The 21841-nt window shown below is 36.3% G+C and overlaps 1 protein-coding gene across 12 annotated transcripts in view; it reads left to right on the top strand.

Moving 5' to 3' along the window:
- The window catches only part of LOC105225491 (uncharacterized), a 232280-nt gene that overhangs the window by 175874 nt on the left and 34565 nt on the right, over positions 1-21841 (top strand). The window contains exon 2 of one of the 12 annotated variants that reach the window (XR_007423231.1): positions 14958-15096. The exons of the other annotated variants lie outside the window; for them this stretch is intronic. The gene's annotated coding sequence lies outside the window, so the exon portion shown is untranslated. Of the gene's footprint in view, positions 1-14957; positions 15097-21841 lie in introns of those variants that run through there. 12 annotated transcript variants of the gene reach the window in all.

Raw genomic sequence — 21841 nt, forward strand, 5'->3', positions numbered from 1 at the left:
AGAGGAATGTTTAAAATCATTTCATGATATAAAATATCTGCTTATGTCTTCCGAAATCCTGGTATTCCCAGACTTCAATAACCATTTATTTTGACGACAGACGCTTCCAATACAGCAATTAGGGCAGTCCTTTCACAAGGGGAAATCGGTAAAGATAGACCCATAACTTACATATCTAGATCACTCAATAAAACCGAGGAGAATTACTCCACAATTGAAAAAGAAATGCTCGCCATAGTATGGTCCCTCGACAAGTTAAGGACCTACTTATATGGAGCTAAGGAAATAAAAATCCTTACCGACCACCAGCCGCTGACGTTTGCACTAAGTAACAGTAACAACAACGCCAAGCTCAAAAGGTGGAAAGCAAGGATAGAAGAGTATAATTATAAACTCATTTATAAACCGGGAAAAACTAACGTAGTCGCTGATGCGTTATCACGGTTACCAATAGAAATAAATACGCTCACATCCACAGATGAAAATTCACAACATAGCGCAGAAGAGGATAGCTCAAAACTGATTCCCCACTGTGAAGCGCCATTAAATGTTTTCAAAAATCAAATTGTATTCTTAGAAGGAAAGGAGGAGATAATTCACGAAGAACCTCATCCAAGGTACCACAGGCACCGCATTACATGTGAAGCTTACAATAAGGAAAAACTAATTGAAATCTTAAAAAGCGTTCTCAACCCAAATATAATCAATGGTATTAAAATCCACGAAAAATATATTTCATTATTACAGCAGGTATACCAAGAATATTTCTCACAATTTCGTATCAGGATAACACAGAAAGTGGTTACTGATATCCCTGATGAGGAAGTTAAATTTAAAATAATAGAACAGGAACACAAAAGAGCTCATCGAAACGGTAAGGAAAATAAAGACCAGATATTGGAAAGATATTACTTCCCGCAGATGACTAAACTTATTAAAAAATATACTAAGTCATGTGAAATTTGTGGATGTAATAAATACGACCGACATCCACAAAAACCCAAGTTACAAGCAACTCCCATACCTTCATACCCAACAGAAATACTGCATATAGACATTATAGAAATATCTGGTGAAAAGATTATTACGTGCATTGACAAATTCTCTAAATTTGCGAAATTTTTTAGAATCAAGAATAAATCAGTTTTGCATATCAGGGATAAGCTGATAAAGCTTCTTCACTATTTTACTGTACCAAAGACATTAGTCATGGATAACGAGGGCAGCTTTATAAGCCCAATAACATTGAATTATTTAGAAGGATTAGCACCACCCCAAAAGAGTGAGGTTAATGGTGCAATAGAACGTGTGCATTCCACTATTGTTGAAATAACCAGATGCCTCCAAGTAGAATACTCTGAATGCTCTATTAAAGTAATCATCAACATTGCAGTTGACAGATACAATAACACTATACATATGAAATAGCCAGAAACCAAAAAATTATGTTAAGTTATCATAACAAAAAGAGATCAAAAATAAAGAATTACGAACCAGGTCTTACCCGCAATATTTCAGAATAACCTAACAGAAAATGAAATTAAATTAGATCTAAACTATTTACATCAACTTCATTTAAATAATGTAAATAAGCTAGAACACATAACAACAAAAAACATTCTTTCAGTTAGCTCAAGCTTCGTAACAATTCTTGTTGCAATAACACTATCATTATCTTTGTATATCATACTAAAACCAAAAAATAGGAATTCGTTTTTTATTCCACCAATAGTAGATTATCCACAGATTTCAGTAGCAAATGAAATTTTATCAGCGAGACGCTGATGCTTAAGAAAGGGGGAGTTAGCACATATACAAAATATACAGACAATTTTGTAAGTAAAATCTAATTCAGCAATATTTTGCATTGCTCAAGTAAAATTAAATCAAATAAAATTAATTTCCAAAAAGTGCAATAACAAAAACACATTTCGTCGGCACTATAACAAGCGGAAACCGTGCCGCCGCAATGTGAGCCGTTTCACAACCAAACTGAGGTTCGCACTGGTTTTAGCTTACGTTATGATTATTTGATGTATAGAAATAAGTTCTAGCTAGTAAGAACTCGTACATATGTAAGTTTTTAGTAAGTAAGCAAAATTTGATTATAAAAACTAAGTAAATTTGTTGAATAAAGAGAGTTCAATTTTTGCCAGCAGCAAAGGTGCGTGTTGATATTATTGGTGGGCAGCATTAACTTACATATGATGTATAGAGTTGGCCCTAAAACATTGCCCTGACGTAGCTATGGGAGGATGGAGTCGTCCCCTGCATAGGGTTGTGCGCTGGGTTTGTTACCAGCCACGTAAAAAAAACACCCCCAATGAAAATTAGCAATCAGCCTCGGATGAGAGACCCCACTTTTGATACGACCATGGCAAACGAAATAAGTACTACGAATTGAGGGCATGCACCTGGAATGTCCGTTCCTTAGTTGGGAAAGTGCCGCTGCCCAGCTAGTTGATGTCCTCACGAAAATAAAGGCTGACACCACCGCCGTCCAAGAAATGCGATGGACCGAACAAGGACAGAGATGAGTAGATCCTTTACTACAGTGCCCATATAAAGGAGCGCAAGTTTGGTGTTGGATTCGTGGTGTGAGAGAGACTCCGTCGCCGAGTTCTATCAATCACTCCAGTGAATGAACGTGTAGCCACAATCCGTATCAAAGCGAGGTTCTTCTACATATCGCTGATTTGCGCCCACGCCCCGACGGAAGAGAAGGACGATGTTACCAAAGATTACTTTTATGAGCGCTTGAAGCGCACTTATGAGAGCTGCCCCCGCCACGATGTCAAAATCGTGCTTGGCGACTTTAACGCCAGGGTGGGCAAAGAAGGTATCTTTGGTAGTACGGTCGGCAAATTCAGCCTCCATGAGGAAATATCTCCAAATGGGTTGAGGCTGCTCGACTTCGCCGGGGCCCGAAATATGGTTATATGTAGTACTAGGTTCCAGCATAAGAAGATTCATCAAGCTACCTGGCTGTCCCCGGATCGAAAAACCACCAACCAGATCGATCATGTTGTGATAGACGGGAGACACGTCTCCACTGTTCTTCTAGACATGCGTACGCTCCAAGGTCCTAACATCGACTCGGACCACTCCGTTGTTGCAGCCAAGATCCGCACCCGCCACTTTGGACTGGGCTCGGACAGCACTCGTCAACAACTCGGTGTGAGGGAACTGTAGGACGGCATTTCAAACTCCTTACGTGCAGCTGCAACCGAAACCATTGGTTTTCGGAAAGTGCAAAAGAACAGCTGGTACGACGAGGGGTGCCGTGTCGCAGCGGAGAAAAAACAGACTGCCTACCTCGCAACATTACGATCGAACAAAACACGTGCGGGATGGGATAGATACCGAGAGTTGAAGAGGGAAGCGAGATGCATTTATAGACAGAAAAAGAAAGAGGCCGAAATGCGTGAGTACGAAGAGCTTGATAAGCTGGCCGACAGGGGTAATGCTCGAAAATTCTACTGCGGGGACAAACAGAAGATTTCAAGACCGGAGCATACTCTTGTAGAACCCCCAAAGGTGATCTAGTCATCGATTCCCAGAGAATACTTAAATTATGGAGGGAACACTTCTCCAGCCTGCTGAATGGCAGTGAATGCACAATACCAGGAGAAGCGAACCCGATTCTCCAATCCATGACGATGGAGCAGACGTTCCATTACCCGACCATAAAGAAGTTGGAATAGCAATTACCCGCCTGAAGAACAACAAAGCGGCGGGGGCCGATGGATTGCCAGCCAAGCTATTCAAACACGGCGGGAAAGAACTGATAGGGAGCACGCATCAGCTTCTTTGTAAAATATGGTCGGACGAAAGCATGCCCAACGATTGGAATTTAAGTGTGCTATGCCCAATCCATAAAAAAGGAGACCCCACAATCTGCGCCAACTACCGTGGGATTAGCCTCCTCAACATCGTATATAAGGTTCTGTCGAGCGTATTGTGTGAAAGATTAAAGCCCACCGTCAACAAACTGATTGGACCTTATCAGTGTGGCTTCAGACCTGGTAAATCAACAACCGACCAGATATTCACCATGCGCCAAATCTTGGAAAAGACCCGTGAAAGGAGAATCGACACTCACCACCTATTCGTCGACTTCAAAGCTGCTTTCGACAGCACGAAAAGGAGCTGCCTTTATTCCGCGATGTCTGAATTTGGTATCCCCGCAAAATTAATACGGCTGTGTAAACTGACGTTGAGCAACACGAAAAGCTCCGACAGGATCGGGAAGGACCTCTCCGCGCCGATCGATACCAAACGAGGTTTCAGACAAGGCGACTCCCTATCGTGTGACTTCTTCAATCTGCTGCTGGAGAAAATTATTCGAACTGCGGAATTTAATCGAGCAGGTACAATCTTTTATAAGAGTGTACAGCTGCTGGCGTATGTCGATGATATTGATATCATCAGTCTCAACACCCGCGCCGTTAGTTCTGCTTTCTCCAGACTGAACAAGGAAGCAACGCAAATGGGTCTGGCAGTGAACGAGGGCAAGACGAAATATCTCCTGTCATCAAACAAACAGTCGTCGCACTCGCGACTTGGCTCCCACGTCACTGTTGACAGTCATAACTTTGAAGTTGTAGATAATTTCGTCTATTTAGGAACCAGTATTAACACCACCAACAATGTCAGCCTGGAAATCCAACGCAGGATTACTCTTGCCAACAGGTGCTACTTCGGACTGAGTAGGCAATTGAAAAGTAAAGTCCTCTCTCGACGAACAAAAGCCAAACTCTATAAGTCGCTTATAATTCCCGTCCTGCTATATGGTGCAGAGGCTTGGACGATGACAACAACCGATGAGTCGACGTTGCGAGTTTTCGAGAGAAAAGTTTTGCGAAAGATTTATGGTCCTTTGCGCGTTGGCCACGGCGAATATCGCATTCGATGGAACGATGAGCTGTACGAGATATACGATGACATCGACATAGTTCAGCGAATTAAAAGACAGCGGCTACGCTGGCTAGGTCATGTTGTCCGGATGGATGAAAACACTCCAGCTCTGAAAGTATTCGACGCAGTACCCGCCGCGGGAAGCAGAGGAAGGGGAAGACCTCCACTCCGTTGGAAGGACCAAGTGGAGAAGGACCTGGCTTCGCTTGGAATATCCAATTGGCGCCACGTAGCGAAGAGAAGAAACGACTGGCGCGCTGTTGTTGACTCGGCTATAATCGCGTAAGCGGTGTCTACGCCAGTAAAGAAAGAAGAAGTGTGCTTTAACTTTTCAGACTGTTTAGGGGATTGCATAAAAGTATAATTTTTATAACATCACATCACCGCTGTATACAATACATACTTATAGTAAGGTAAGAAATTCTAATGTATTACAATAAATCATCAGCAACGAATCAGTAATTCAACTTGATTCTGTTTTGGAAGGTTTGCATGGAAATTCACACTTTTTGTTTTATTATACTTAAATGTCGACGGTTAAGTACCAAACACTGCTATCTACGAAACAAACCGGTTTTGGAGCTGGCTTAAATTAATGAGTGAAATAGGGAAGGCAAAGCCCTGAAAAGAATGAATCTGACACGTTGATCAGCGAGAGAGGACGCGTGTAAAAGTTTGAGAGATGCTTGGCACGAAGTTCTTAAGACTTTGGAATCAATCAAAGACGATTGTACCGAAAAGCCTGTAACGCGAAAAGAAGCAGCGGGAATACTTTTGTATTTGGAGAAACTGAAAATGGCGGTAATGGTTGTTGTGTGGAATGTTTTTTTGGAAAGAATCAACAAAGTGAATTTCAAATTCAGGCTTCCGCCGTAGATTTGATCACTGTTGCCGATCTTTACGAATCACTTCGTAAGTTTTTCCTAGCTGAACGAGAGAATTGCAAGTATTTCGAAGAAAAGGCGACGGAATTAAACGTATCGAAACAGTACACAACAGAAATTGGAAAAAGGCAACCGAAAAGAAAAAAGATTTGATGAAACATCAGAAGAAGTTATTACAATGACTGCGAGTGAAAGTTTCAGTGTTAACACGTTTCTCGTCCTCGTAGATAAACTGGCGACCGAGTTAGAACGGCAAAACGCCTACAACGAATTTAACGAGAAGCTTTCATTTCTAACCAAAATGAGTGAGTTGCTACCATCGACCCTGACGGAAAAAGCCCTTTGCTTGGAAAAAAATGTATCCCAATGATTTAGAAACTGATTTAGTTCAGGAATGCGTACACTTTCAATGTCACCTTTCTTCTGAAAGAATTTTGATAAAACCAGATTCTGGATCATTGAAAAATCTATCTTTGTTTCTACGAAAACAGAATTTGGAGAACATTTATCCAAACTTGGATATAGCATGGCTCTATGTACATCAAACAGAACATCAAACTGAACAAATTGTTCAGGTGAGAGGAGCTTTTCTTGTTTAAAGCGAGTAAAAAACTATCTACGATCTACTTTAAGTCAAGAAAAGCTTAACCCCTTATCTCTTTTGTGCATAGAGTCAGAACTAATGAACAAGATCTCATAAGACGATATAATTAATAATTTTGCGAATTTAAAATCTCGCAAAAAGTTAGTGTAAGACATACATAATTGACCTCATTGTCACCATTAACCTAATTGTTAACAGATTATTTAATAGATATTGTATGTGTTGTTTTTGTATTGTAAGTGGAATAAAAAATATTTAACAATTAAACGTTTACCGACTACACATTATTTTGTATAAGTTGTGTTGACATGGTGTATAAGTATTTTTAAGGCATACCTTACCCCACCTTATAATTAGTACATCGCTCGAGCTCTATGGTCCATCCTGCTGTGTTTAGTGTTGTAGCTCAACACTAAACACTCTTCACTACATCGTGGGTTGTAAAAATAATCTAGAATCTGACACAACTATCCCCTAGTTCAAAATCATACTACTCGTAATAACGAAAAATAAAACAATGTAATGAGAACGATAGAGCTCAAATCACATAACAAATGTAATTAATAATGATTGTGAACTAAACTAGCGCATGAGGTCAATAGGGGCGGCAAAAATTGAATAGCCTACTGGCGGCAAATTTCTAAATCCGCCACTGTCTCCATCGTTAAATGTGGTAACACTAACGGTGATAATTTTTTTACATCACTTGTAAAACTCATTGTGTAGCTCACTGTTTACTAACGACGTTAAAAGTAAAATAAAAAGATACGCTACAAGTGACGAAAATGATTACCGTTACTGTTACCATATTTAACAGTGGAGACCACGGACGATCTCCTGCACTGAATTAATGTACCTACTGCAGATGTATACTTCACGATATTTCGCGTTATACAATAAGCTGTAGCATAAATCTATAGATTTCACACGATTTATTGACTATTACTACCTACTCGCGCACAATTAATACTGTATGGTTTAAATAAATTAGAAAACTAAAATTATGGATAAAAGAAAAAACCCAGTGGTGAGTTTAAAGGGAAAAAACGTCAAGAAAGAGAAGATAGTAAACAAAACTTGTTCACAATTGACAAGTTTTTTAGTGAGCCTTCCTCAAGCCCATCTTGCAAAAATATTTTTATTGATAGTGACTCAAATAATGTGGTAACTGCAGTGTTGGTTGAGAAGCTGAGACTGAAAAAGATTCGACAATTATTGCAGTTGGAGATACCTCCTTCACCGATCCTGTGAACGTGGATGATGTTTGCATGACATACTTACATAAAAACGGACGATTTGGAGGAACCTTAGACCTCCACACATTTCTCGAAAATGTGTACGACAAATCTTCTGGGAAATTTGACTTTTGGGCTTTTCAAAGGGAGATTTGCTTGCTTGAATTCGGACACAGCTTCTTTATATACATTTCAGTATATAATTCTTCCTCGCTTTTAAGCGCTTTTTTAATTTACGTACGGTAGATTTCAAATGAAGCTGAGTAGAAGGGGAATGATTTAACTGCCATTCTCGTCTTGCACGCCTTTTTCACTTACAAGCTTTTCTATTTCACTATTAGCGATTTTTCTGAAACCAAGCGACTTAGAGTTTTTGTTTGGTATTGCTAAGATCCGTTAGTTATTATATCATTGAGTTTTCTTATGCTTTCGTCAATATCTCTTCCTGTATTTATATTGTACTCAAAACTAATGTAACTACTCACTTGTTTTTCATATTTTAACCAAATAGGGATGCAAACGATGCATCGATGTTCAGAAACATCGATTTTTTTGGCCAAAAAGCATCGATGTTGCGATTCTAAAAACATCGATACATCGATGTTTTATGTCGATGTTTTTTCAAATTTTACTCCACCTCTTTGCAGCACTTTTTCTCGGTAGTAATGCGAAAACATCTGCTTCGAAACGCTTTAGCAAACTGTCATGTGTTTTGGTGTAAAATACGGAGAATTCGTTGGTTGAATGTGCACTTGAATAATACTGAGAATTCGCTTATGAATTAATGCGAAATAAGTTTTACAAAAAATCGAAAATACATTTTGTGTGACAGTCTATTTCGTGCTATGTGTGTTAGAAGTTGTTTTTGAGCGTTTAATATAAGTTTTACCATCTATGTATACGATTTCTATTAGTTAGATTATAAGTATTAGTTAAGGAATAATCGCATTTTTGATGAAGCAACAAAAATGAATCAAAAAGCATTTCGTGCGTTAAGAAAGCGTTGGTTTTTGGGGTAAAAATACTATTGAATTTGGGCTGTGCATCAGTGAAATCCATCGAGCCCAATTGATTGTCAGCCTGGTCGACTGCATATTAAGAAACGGTTCTCAAGCGTGGAAAGACAAAAGTAATCGGCTGGCAAGGTTATGGCATCAGTCTTTTGGGATGCCCGTGGTATATTATTCATCGAATGATAAATGAGCCAGTTTTAATTCATTGCATTGTGTATTTGATTGCAGTTCCATTCTACCATTCCCAATATTTAGCAATTTTATTATTTTTCAGGAAGGATCAGTTTGAAATTGTACGCATATATGTATTCATCGTTCCCGTTTAAATATTGTATTGCTCTGTGCAATGCTTCGAAAAGATTTCTGTATATCTCAAATTTTTTATCAACACTTCAGTTATGCCGCTATTTTTTTATGCCAGACCTTTTGCAATTTTAAATTGCCTGTCAAGATACCCCCTCCAATAGTTAGTAGGTATGAAAAAAATGTTATAGCTACCCATATATGTATTGAATCACTCAATTTATTACTTATACCATGTTCAGACCGACACTTAATCACACGATTTCGGCTGTTGAATGGATTATCCCACTAATCTTAAAAATTTATCAAGATATCGACATACAAAAATGACATTTCCAAATCACTTCATTGAAATGGTTTGAAACTGATCCACGCTAAATCTCTCTGTGCGACTCTGATTTTGCGCCACCTACTTGTCAGCATTGGAAATCTGTTACATGCTGATTTAGCTGATTTAGACACTACAAAAGGAAAAAAATGTAAACAAAAAAATTTTTTTAAAGCAATGAATCTAATTTCACCTGAAAATCGACTTAAAAAATGAAAAAATGCATCCACTATTTCTATTATATGGAAAATATTTGAAAAAAAGACGGCTTTTATTTCAAAATACTATATGACAATCTTTTCTTTTGATAAATATTAAGCGATGTGAATTCTTGAATGACAATAACAGCTGTTTTTTGATCTTTCTAACGGCAGTGAGAACACTGTTGGGTTTTGAACTGCTTAAATGTAATTTAACCTTTTAAATTTTCGGTCTGAACATGGTATTAAGAACGAACTCTGTCCACAATATAAAAACTTGATCCACAGATGTCGCCTTTTACTTTGGCATCGTTTTGTTTAATGCACGTTTACGCCAATTTAAGGTTTGAATATTGGATACTGCGATGGTAGCGCCATCAATCGGTCAAACATTCCAAAATTAGCAATTGACTAAAAATGAAAAAATTATTTAAACAACATTTTCCAGTGGACCAAATTGTAAATTTGAACCATTCTCGAATCTCCTTGAACATACACACAAACTTTCATCAAAATCGGTCCATCCGTTTAGGAGCAGTTCAAATGCAAATACACGGTCAGAAGATTAATATATATAAAGATAAAATATATGTAAATAATGGCGTTAGACGTTTAAATGTGCACATAATATTTCAGATTTTCAAAATGCTGCCTTCAAAATTAAAAAGTAATGTCTCGAGCTTCTTTATAAGAAATTCAGATGCTTCCACCACATGCAAACTCTGCAACAAGAAATTAAAAACACCAGGTGTTTAAATGAGTTAAGCATCCACCCCTCTACCCGGTAAAACTGGCGCATCCTAATGCGCCTGTGTAATTCACCACAGTTGATGATTACAACACAACTAAACACATCTGAACACCAACCCTGTCAACAAAAAGGATGGGCAACGGGAAGGCAGCCTCAATTCGTTAAAAACAATCCGTTCAAAACATTCGTCACATCCAGTTTGCACCTCTACTTTCGATTTACCACTGCGCACATCATCAATTCGACACTTTACGCTTTGTAACACGCAACCGTGCTTAAGTTCGCACTCAACTAAATTTTTTCCGTCTACAATACCCGTCCCGCCCGCTAAAGTTAGCATTTTGGCAACAGCGATCTGGCGCGATATTTACATACCTACGTTTAAGTCGATTACTTAAATAATTAAAGCCTTTAATTCTCATAAACGATATTTGTACACAGTAAAATATGTTCGTGCTAAATAAACTTATAAATTATAAACTTCAGCGAAACGGAGATTTTTATTTTACTTGTGGGGGATAACCACTTACATATTTTTTCATGGTCCTTCGAGCCTTACAAAATTTTATTAAGAAAAAGAGAGAAACGTTTTTACATACATACATACAATATGTGCGGTGGCAGAATTGAAACCAACAGATACATAAATATTGGAAAAAAATATATACCTGCAAATATATATATAAACAAATAATTTCCAAAATAAAAAGTTCCGGTATAAAACGTGCGTGTCAAAAAACATCAAAAATGGATTTAACAAACTAAAACTAAAGTTCGCGAGGTCTGAGTGCGGAACATGAACGGATAATAACAAAATATACAAAAAAAAACAAAAGTCAGTGCGGTGAAGTACAGTGGCGAACAAAAAAAATATATAAAATAAACAAACAAAAAACCAAAATAAAGGGCGCAAACAACTAAAACGAATACATGTATATTTACATACAAACAAACAACTCGCTCAAGAAGCCAGCAGAGAAGGATAAATAGAAGACGTTCTTTGAAGCCAGACTGCTGGAAGGCTATAGAAGAAGAGAGAAACAAGGAATTGGCAATAAAATCTCATACACATTCACATATGTACATTCATACACATGTAATACAAATATTAGCCCCCAAAAAAACCCCTGCGGGAAGATAAAGTGAGTTGTGTCGATTCCATTTATTATTATTGTATCTTAAGCACATATGTACATACATATGTATTCCTGAAATCAAAGTTTTATATAATAATACTTATAACCTGTATTAAAAAATCCGTTTGGGTAATATAACAAAACTGGTACCAAACGGTAATAACTTACGTTTCCGAAAAAAAAAATCAAAATGCCTATATAACATAAATATACATATTTCTACAAGCATTTACTTGCGAAAATTTTTCGGCAATATCCCTTCTGCTTAATAAAACAGCAAGTCAGATTGCATATAACAAAATAAGCAAAGGCAAACATTAAAATTATAATATTAAAAGCAACACAAAAAAAAATATAAAGCAACAAAACCGACATACCTATGCATATTTACCGAGTGCAGGTATATTACACGTACTTATATATAATAGTGCTTACGGAAAACATCTGTTTTACCGAATCCATTTTCCCCGCTCTCTTTTCGTCGTGCAAATATATTGCCAAACAAAAAAGCAAAATTACACAAGCATTACAGCATATTGTTTGCTCATATATGTACATTAGCACAAACAATTTGTGCATATTAATCAAAAAAGCGAATTGATCTCTCTAACGAGCTCTCAGTTGCTTAAGGGAGTATTCTAGTCTAGAAGTTTGAAAAAATCGAATTTTTTTTTTTATATTTCTATAGTTTTGATATTCAAAAATATCTCCCTAAAAGGATTTTTCAAAACTCCAATTATTTTCAAAATTATAGCCATTTTAGTGAGCGAATATCGTATAATGGTTGAGCGAATATCGTATAACGTAAAACTTTAATCGCGTTTTTCTCGAAACTACTATTTTCAACACTTCTGACATGATTTCTCAAGTTCTAATGAACCGATTAACTAGAAATTTGGTGTGGACCTTGTTTATATATCTCTCTATGGTCGGAACTAGGATTATTAAAAAAATTTGATTTTTACTATTTTTAAAAAATTTTGATCTTTGCCAAAAAACGGGCAAAAAATTCAAACAGTTGCCATTTACTGAATTTTTTTTTTTATCCTAGTTCAGACGATAGCGGCATTTTGTACTGATTAAAAAAAAAAAAACTTTTTTCTTCGGATCACCCAAAGAGTTGGAATCGTGTCAGGAAGGGCACACCCTTATTTTCAACCCCCGCCACGCCACCACGCCGCAATTAATCAAATTATCACAATTTTTTTTTTTTTTTGTATTCTTAAAATTCCAATAAATATCTGATAAAAAATTTGATAGTAAAAATGTTCTTAGTTTTTTTTTATTGGACTTTAAAAAATGCCGGTAAATAGCATTTGATCTCCTCAGCGAGCTCTCAATTACAGAAAACATAAGTACCTTCATGAGCACATACACACAAGTCTAAGTATTAGGGTGTACCTAAATACTAACATAAGGACTTAAAGGTGGTAATAAAGTAAAAGTGCGAATATTTTCAAACTTAAAGCTAAAATAAAATAAATAAATAATATTATTTCGCAAAAATGGTTAATAACGACACTAATCAAAATACACCTGCAGCAGCTACACGCTCAAAACAGGTTGCTAAATTTATGTCAGAAAGTGAAAGTTTTTTAAGATACTGCACTAGATTTGCATCTACACCGATTCACGAAAACTCGGAATCGTTACTAGAAATAAAAACTGAAAAAAATTTTTGGACTCGCCTCCAAGCGGCTCATGACGCCATTGTAGATTCTGACGATTCAGATCTACCACAAAATTTACGAAAACTGCTATGACCAATATGAAGAAACGAAAGCTATGATCTCTGATCAATTAAAGCTCATTAAAGCAATTGCACCTACTCCCCACAGTAGAGTAGAGCTGCCACAAATAGACAACCAAGAGACAAGCTCAGGCATCCAACTCTAGGTGCCTGCATGTGATACAGAAACGCTTTACGGATGTTATGAAGAATGGCCGTCCTTCCTTCCTTCACAGCCGTTTACATCAACCATCCACAACTATCAAAGGCACAAAAACTGTATCACCTCCGATACAAAACAAAAGGTCAAGCAGGCGAAATAGTTAAACAGTTCGCATTAAATGCCGACAATTTCAATTTGGCTTGGGAAGCTCTAAAAGCGAGTTACGAAAATGAAAGAATACTGGTCGATAACAACTTGCCAAAAGTTAAAAAAGGAACAAGTGTAGAATTCATCAAACTAGAATCCACTGTTTCAAATTGCTTGTCGATTCTATTGACACTAAATATTCCCACAGACAGGTGGGACCCAATTCTGGTAAACATTTGCGCCGCCGCATTACCAGAAAAGTCGGTACTTCTATGGGAGCAATCGCTCTCATCACGAAGAAAGTGCCCAACGTGGCAACTAATTAAAGATTTTCTCACCACCCAATTTGAAATTGCGGAAAGGTTAGAATAAAAAATAATCAAAACTAAGAACAAACACGACCAAAATGGAAGCTTAAATAGATCTCAAGTTAGTAACAAAAACAATTTAAACAAAAGCTTTTGCAAAACGCACTCGTTCATATCCGAACAGAAAACACACACGTCATGCAAACTATGCACAAGAGGGCATAAGCTTAAAACTTGCGAGAAGTTTAAGAAATTAAATATTAACGAAAGGAACAACTTTGTCAGATCAAGAAGACTCTGAACAAACTGCTTGTCTTATACACACAATCTTAAAAATTACAAAAGCAAATATAATTGCTTATATTGTCACAAAAGACACAATTCAATGCTTCATTACGGCAAATATCCCATCTCACCCCGAAGAAGCGCTTATTCACAAAGAACCACGGTTATAATTGCAAAAGCAAGTCCCGAAAACCAAAATTCGAAAAATTGCCAAGAGACACTATGTTGCTCAAAGGCACAAAAAGTTCAAACGCTGCATAGCGAATCACAAAGAGAACTAGTTACAGAACCAGTTTCCACCAGATCAACTCAGGTTGAGAACAAAAACTTTAGATCACAATTAAGTAAATCGCAAAAGTTAAAGAAACTTTCATTAGCAAATAAAACTATAACAGATCAGTATTGTGAGCACTTCTCTAAAGCCACAACTACTCGATCAAATAATAGCCGAATTAGCCGATTGGCTCCTGTGTAATTCACCACAGCTGATGATTACAACACAACTAAACACATTTGTACACCAACCCTGTCAACAAAAAGGATGCGCAACGGGAAGGCAGCCTCAATTCGTTAAAAACAATCCGTTCTAAACATTCGTCACATCCAGTTTGTACCTCTACTTTCGATTTACCACTGCGCACATCATCAATTCGACACTTTACGCTTTGTAACACGCAACCGTGCTTAAGTTCGCACTCAACTAAATTTTTTCCGTCTACAATACCCGTCCCGCCCGCTAAAGTTAGCATTTTGGCAACAGCGATCTGGCGCGATATTTACATACCTACGTTTAAGTCGATTACTTAAATAATTAAAACCTTTAATTCTAATAAACAATATTTGTACAAAGTAAAATATTTTCGTTCTAAATAAACTTATAAATTATAAACTTCAGCGAAACGGAGACTTTTATTTTACTTGTGGGGGATAACCACTTACATATTTTTTCACCAGGTAACACGTCGAATCGTCGCTGTCACGTTGAGAATGTACATAAAAAGGTATTACTCGATCAAGTTGATAATGCAGAATGCTCCTCCGAAACTACGCCGCACTCGGAACCAAAACAGCGAAACATTTCTGAAATAAGTAACATATCACCAACCGCTGGGACGACAACGTCAAGTGAGTTATCCGACAATAGTAATAAGAAGACTGTATGTATTGAATCGTCTCCTAGTATAGTCAAAATAGTCGAAGGACACGTGCAATCTAAATTTGGCAGCATGCAAAGGATTATGGGGTCAAGAAATTAATAAAGTGGTGCGCTGTGATTCACACTAAGCCGCCACCAGAAATGAAAGCGTGGAGGCTGTAAACTGAACTTGTAAAACTTCAATAAGCAAACAAATTTCAAGGCAACTGGATTAGAGAAGGTAACTGTAGTCACTTTTAAGTATGAAACATTGAAGGAGAAGGCAAAATAAACATAAACTTTTTGTTTTGCTGTTTTTTATCTACTTTTCACACACCTTTGTAAGTGTTGCACTATGAAATCTGCCAATTGACCTTTAATGACTTTGAGACACGACTTTTCACCCCACGCATCTGCTACCGTTGCACTTTTCACATTCACTCATGTGGCAAATTAATTTGTTTTTCGCATCTTTATGTCAACTAATAGTGTTTGTATTTTTACCCTTACTGACTTTGTAGTTTCTTCTACTCAGTTGCCAACGCCAGTCGCCTCGTTCCACCTTTGCTTTGTCCCCCTTGCAACATTATTTGTCCATAAAACACGGTGCTCGTAGCATTATGAAGACGCATACACCTAAAAAAATTTGCATTCACATTTTCGTTTATGCCAAAGCGAATAATAACTTCCGCTCTCCTTGAAGATATTTCGTGTCTTGCAGTCGCTTTCATTATTTATTTATTTTTCGTTTTTGTTTATTTTCTGTTGCGCTTTGTTGCAATTTTTCTTGTCTTTACATCTTTCAACATTTTTTTACCTATCAGCCAAAACAACACAAACAACAAATGCCTCCGAGCTGAACAAAATTAAGGAGGTGATTGACCAGGGAGCTTTCGGCTGATATCTACGTTACCATTAGCAAGCTTATACCTTTAGTAAGCTGTTTAACTGAAGCTCTGACAAAAATTTCAGCTCAATACGCCATTGTAGGGGAGCTAAAAAGTGAACTGCAAAAGATCATGAATAAAAGATTTGACAAACTTGCATTTAATTCAGTTCTGGCGTTGGCTACTGTATTAGATCCGAGATTCAAATTTCTTCATTTTAAAGATGCACTGGCATCTCCGATGAGTGTGCAACAGAAAACCCGTTTGATATTTGGAGCCTTCATAAACAGTTGGCCCACCAAAATATGAAATGTAAGTTTTCCAATTTATCTGCTATTACAATAACGGAAGTTGAAGTGCAAATGTATCTTTGATCAGCTGTTGCTTCTATCAATCAGAATCCAACCGAAATATGGGATGATATGAAAAATGTATTTCCTGAATTGTATAAACAAGCTTCCAAATATTTATCCAGCCACTTCAGTCCCTAGTGAACGGTTGTTTGCTAAAGCTGGAACAACGATGACACAGCAAAGAAATCGCTTGACAGGGAAAAGACTTTCCAAATTATTATTTTTAAATTCTGTTTTAAATAAGTAATTTGTTGTTTATTCAAAAACTATTTATATCTTTTATTTATTGAGAAAAGGTTTTAATAGGTAGCTAAAATAAATATCAATTAAAGGCGTACTACAGTATTTTACTTATTTATGGTTCTGAAATAAGCTTTTTATGCTCACTAATAAAATACGTTAAAAAAGTTCAAAAATCCATCGATGTTTCGATACATCGACGTTTCAATGGCCGATGTTTTGGATTTCGATGTTGTTTCAAGAAACATCGATACATCGAACCATCGATGTTTAATTTCACGATGTTTGCATCCCTATAACCAAATCGTTTCATAAGATGTTAGCCCCACTTTTAAATCAACTAAAATTAGTACAGGAGAGTGATCAGAAGATAAGTCAGTACATACATATATCAATGTGCAATTTATCTATATTTTTGTTTACAGTAAAATCAATTACATCTGGTATATTGGGTAGATCACTAAGTCAATATGTCGACTTACCAGGAGATATTGTGTCATGGTTATTGCCTATAGTGTAATACAGCTGTCGTCGGATTAATCAGTCGTGAGCCCCAATACATATGTTTTGCACAGTAATCTCCATCTGCTGAAATCTATGTTGAAATGAGTTAAGCTTCCACCCACTCTGCACGGAACAACTAATTGCACACTCTAATACTGCCCACCACATCATCACCAATACACCACACCTAGGAAACCATTTGATTTCACCATAGTAGATGTCAACTTTCAAAAGGATGGGATCTTCGCTGTTTTTACACATTCACAGACATTTTTACTTTTATTTTGCTCAACATCAATTATGCGCACTTCGTTCAACCCAATACGAACGATCAACATCCGAATGCCGTTACCGTCTGCTCGCCGAAATTTAAATCATTTATTAAATTACGTTATTTACATTTTTTATTCATATTGATTTTATGTAAAGTGTCAAAATTACGTTTTTACATTAAATTAAAAATTATTCATGAACTTCGAGCCTTACCGAAAGGCATTATTCCTTTTTACGGAATTTTATAACAAAAACAGATCGACATATCGCTCATTTGCTGCAAGACCGGCATAAATCAAAAAACGTGATTTTTGAGTTAAGGCTGCAGAATTATTCGTTATATCATACTTCATGTTGAGTGAAAAATTCGTATGAATACCTCTTATATGCTCCGCTTGAGAAGAGGTGTAAGGTTGGAGTCACCGTGTAAGGTTGTAGTCAGTTGAAAACTTTAAACGCGTTTTCTGGAGAATCGATTTTTTTGACTTATGCCGGTCTTGCAGCAAATGAGCGATATGTACATATGTATATGGTGCGGTGACATAAATAAAACATACAGATATGTACATAAATATATGAAAAAAGTTCAGTGACGCGCATATACGTATATGTATGTATGTATATGTATAAGTTCTTATTTAGTGGCATAATGTAAAACCTGGAAAAAGGTGACAAAAAGTGACAATTGTGAAAACACAAAAAAAAAAACACAGAAAAAGGAACAAAAACGCAGAAGGCATTAGGGCAACATATGTACATACCTACACACACCCTGCACAGGATAACTAACCAAGCGAGCGTATCTTTTAATATGTATATTATTTATATTTAGTCATTTAATATATTATATGCACATATGTATATATTGTAAATGATATATGCACACATACATAAATACAAATACCTAATTATTCGATGCCTACTTACTAGCTTACCTTTGTGTATTCAAGCACTTATTAACAAACAAAAAACTTGCAATTTTTCCGTCATACCTCTTATGTTTAACAAAACAATAAGCAGGTTTGCATAAATGAAATAAGCAAAGGTACAAACATAAATGAAAATTATAACATAAAAAACAAAGCAAGAGTTGCAAAAAGAACATACATACATATGTATTCGCATATCTTCATAGTGGAAATATATTTCTCCTCATATATTCTTAATACACTTATGTATGTATGTACATACCACAAACACATATTCACAGAAACCTTAACATACAAATTACATACTTATAACATCATAATTATTAGAACATATGATTATTTACATATCGCTCATTTGCTGCAAGACCGGCATAAATCAAAAAACGTGATTTTTGAGTTAATGCTGCAGAATTGTTCGTTATATCACACTTCATGTTGAGTGAAAAATTCATATGAATACCTCTTATATGCTCCGCTTGAGAAGAGGTGCAAGGTTGGAGTCACCGTGTAAACGCGTTTTCTGGAGAATCCAATTTTTGGACTTATGCCGGTCTTGCAGCAAATGAGAGATATGTACTCGTATATATATAATAGTGCATACCGAAAACATCTGTTTTACGGAATCCGTTTTCGCGTTCTTTTCGTCGTGTAAATATATAATCAGAGATAAAGAGATGTCCAACTCCTCTCTCATTGGAAGTGAGAGAACAATTGCTAAACGCCAAAACCTCCTGAACTTTGACAGTTGATCGAGTTCAGGAGGTTTTTACGTTTAGCAATTGGAAACGAGCGATAGCCAGATTGAAATCTTACCAAAAAAATATGTAAACGGAGGGATTTGTTGCATCGTTCAAGACCACTTATAAAAAATGTAAAACAATGAAAATTAAATAAATTTTTGAAATTGAAAGGTATTTGAAAAACGTTGTGTAATTTGACGCATCATAGTATTATTTTCAATGTCAATATTTTCAATTTTTTAAAACATTTAATGATTGAGAGCGAACAAGCTTAAATCCTTTTATTGTGTATTGAAAAGTCAAAAATCAATCGTTCTTATATACTATAAAAATATTTATAAAGTTTCTCCATATAATAAATAACCACTATATAGTAATTTTTATTCGTACTAAATGTTGGGTGTTTTAATTTAAATGCCCAAAAATTATTATTTTGTTCAATCTGGCCATAATGGAAAAATGTTGTAAAAAACGCTAATTTTGAAGCGCTCTCACACTGGAATAAGTTGGACATTCCTTTATTCCTGATATAGTGCAAAACAAAAACAAACAGAATTATGCAAAACATTACGGGGCATCTCGACAGGATAAAATTTATGTCATACTAACTATATTGCCGTGCCTATTGCCTGTAGAGACTCTTTATTGCTTATGGAAAGCAATATATGGAATACTAATTCGCGAGCCATATATTTAAAGCAATAAGCTGTCACTTCAGCAGTTTGACAGCGCAGTTTTCATTTCTATGATAATTTCGAAGTGGCAACATATCCCATTTACTCATATGCCGACGGCATTTTCATTTCAGTAATATTAAATTTAGTAGAGCGAGTATTAAGACGGTTGTGTTATATTATAAAAATAAAGTACATTTTCAAAATGACATTTTACCAAAAAATTAATAGGGTAATATTTAGTTTAATATTGTTAATTCACAGAAAAATATGCAAAATGGGTTGGTAATGAGCGAAGTCTTAAATTTAATAAACTTTTACGAGCATAAATCAAAATATCATTGCTCATTTTAAATTTATTATTTTAATTGGTATATAAAATCAATGCCACATTTATTATATAGTCGTCCAAAAATCTGAATTCTTATTTTTTCCAGAAAAACATTTGTAAAAAAAGTATCGGTTTACACCGAGAAAAATTTAATTAATTTTGATAGATATTTTACCATACATTAAAAATAATGAATAATAATAAAAATCAAAATACACCGGCAAGAGCTACACGCTCAGTTGCTAAATTTATTTCAGAAAGTGACAGTTTATTAAGATGCTACACTAGACTTTCGGGCTCACCGCTTCAAGAAAACTCTAAATCGTTATTAGAAACAAAAAGCAAAAATCTTAAAAAATTTTGGACTTCACTACAAATGTAATATTATAAAATACTAGCTGGCCCCGCAGCCGTTGTCCTGCGTGAAATTATGTGTTTTGAAATGAAAAGAAAGTTGAATTTATCATTTCATTTTTTTTTTTTCAATGTAACGCAGCTTGATAAACAAAATTTTTTGGTTTCTGTTCCGGTGTACAGAAAAGATTGCTTTCCAACTCGTGTGCACGCCACGTATATCTGGCCGAGTGAAAAACATAGAATTTCCAAACTTATTGCACACACTATGCGACTATCCTTGTGTCCTGTTGAATGTCATCTCAAATGCAATTTTCGCTGGAAACTGAAATGGCAAATCGTTGGAACTCAAAGAAATTCGTTGAATCAAGCATTCAGCCCTTTGTATTCGATAGCTGCGTCACAATCAGTCGGGTTCCATTACATAGTTTCGGCGCTTGCAGATTGCAAAACATAATAACGGCAGATCAAACTTTGAGACGCAAATGATGCGGTGGCATACCAAGCCTCTCCAAAGAATTTAGAAACTCCACTGGATAATTCACGGCGACGTCTTCAATGGCAAGACGATCGGTCGATTTGTATGAGCGCAAGTCTTTCGGAATTTGACTTTGAATCTTCCAGTTTAAGTCAAGAACATCTGTATTTTTTGGCAGTTAATATTGCGCGTGCATTTAAGGAATCATAGTTAAGATAATTTGGCCAATGTCCGAAGATTGGTGATGAGTTCATCTTTCGTTAATTGATAAACCACAGATGGAATTGATATCAAACCACCGGAAGCATCAACCGGAATTGACCCATTTCCAATTTTTAGCGAATACGATGTAAAATGTCTTCGACAATGTCATTTTTGTTCGTATCTCATAATTGACGCGGATTTAAAGGCTGATATGGTGAAATGATTATCGCGAAAAGTGTGGGAACTTCAGTGGCATTCGAAGTAGCTATCGCATCGTCCAACATTTGTTTCCACTGATTATCGTGTTCCAGCAATTGTAATTGCACACACCATACCATTCACAGTACGCAATACGCCGCGAACATTAATCAGTAGCAACCGAAGGTAGAAGCAATCATCGTTTTTTGGGTGGGTTGTGTAAATTCATCCTAATACATTAGTTGAGAACACACCTGAATGTCCATCTACTGTTCGGTCTTGCTTTCAGCGTAACTATTTCTTCGACGATGCATTCCATGAATGCAAGGTATTTTCAAATAGAGCAATGTTCTCGTAAGCGGATCACTGACGAAAGTTGAGAAAAAAACTCGTCAATGTTAGTTTTGTTGTTGGCGGTGTTACCACCGGCTGTAATGTATTCTCTGGGCTGAAATAAACTCTTTGGCCAATCTCCATTTTAACTGCGAGACACACAACAATCGGAAACCGTTCATGAATTGCAAAAGTAAATATCCTA

The sequence above is a fragment of the Bactrocera dorsalis genome, chromosome 6, assembly GCF_023373825.1.
Source record: "Bactrocera dorsalis isolate Fly_Bdor chromosome 6, ASM2337382v1, whole genome shotgun sequence".
NCBI lineage: Eukaryota > Metazoa > Arthropoda > Insecta > Diptera > Tephritidae > Bactrocera > Bactrocera dorsalis.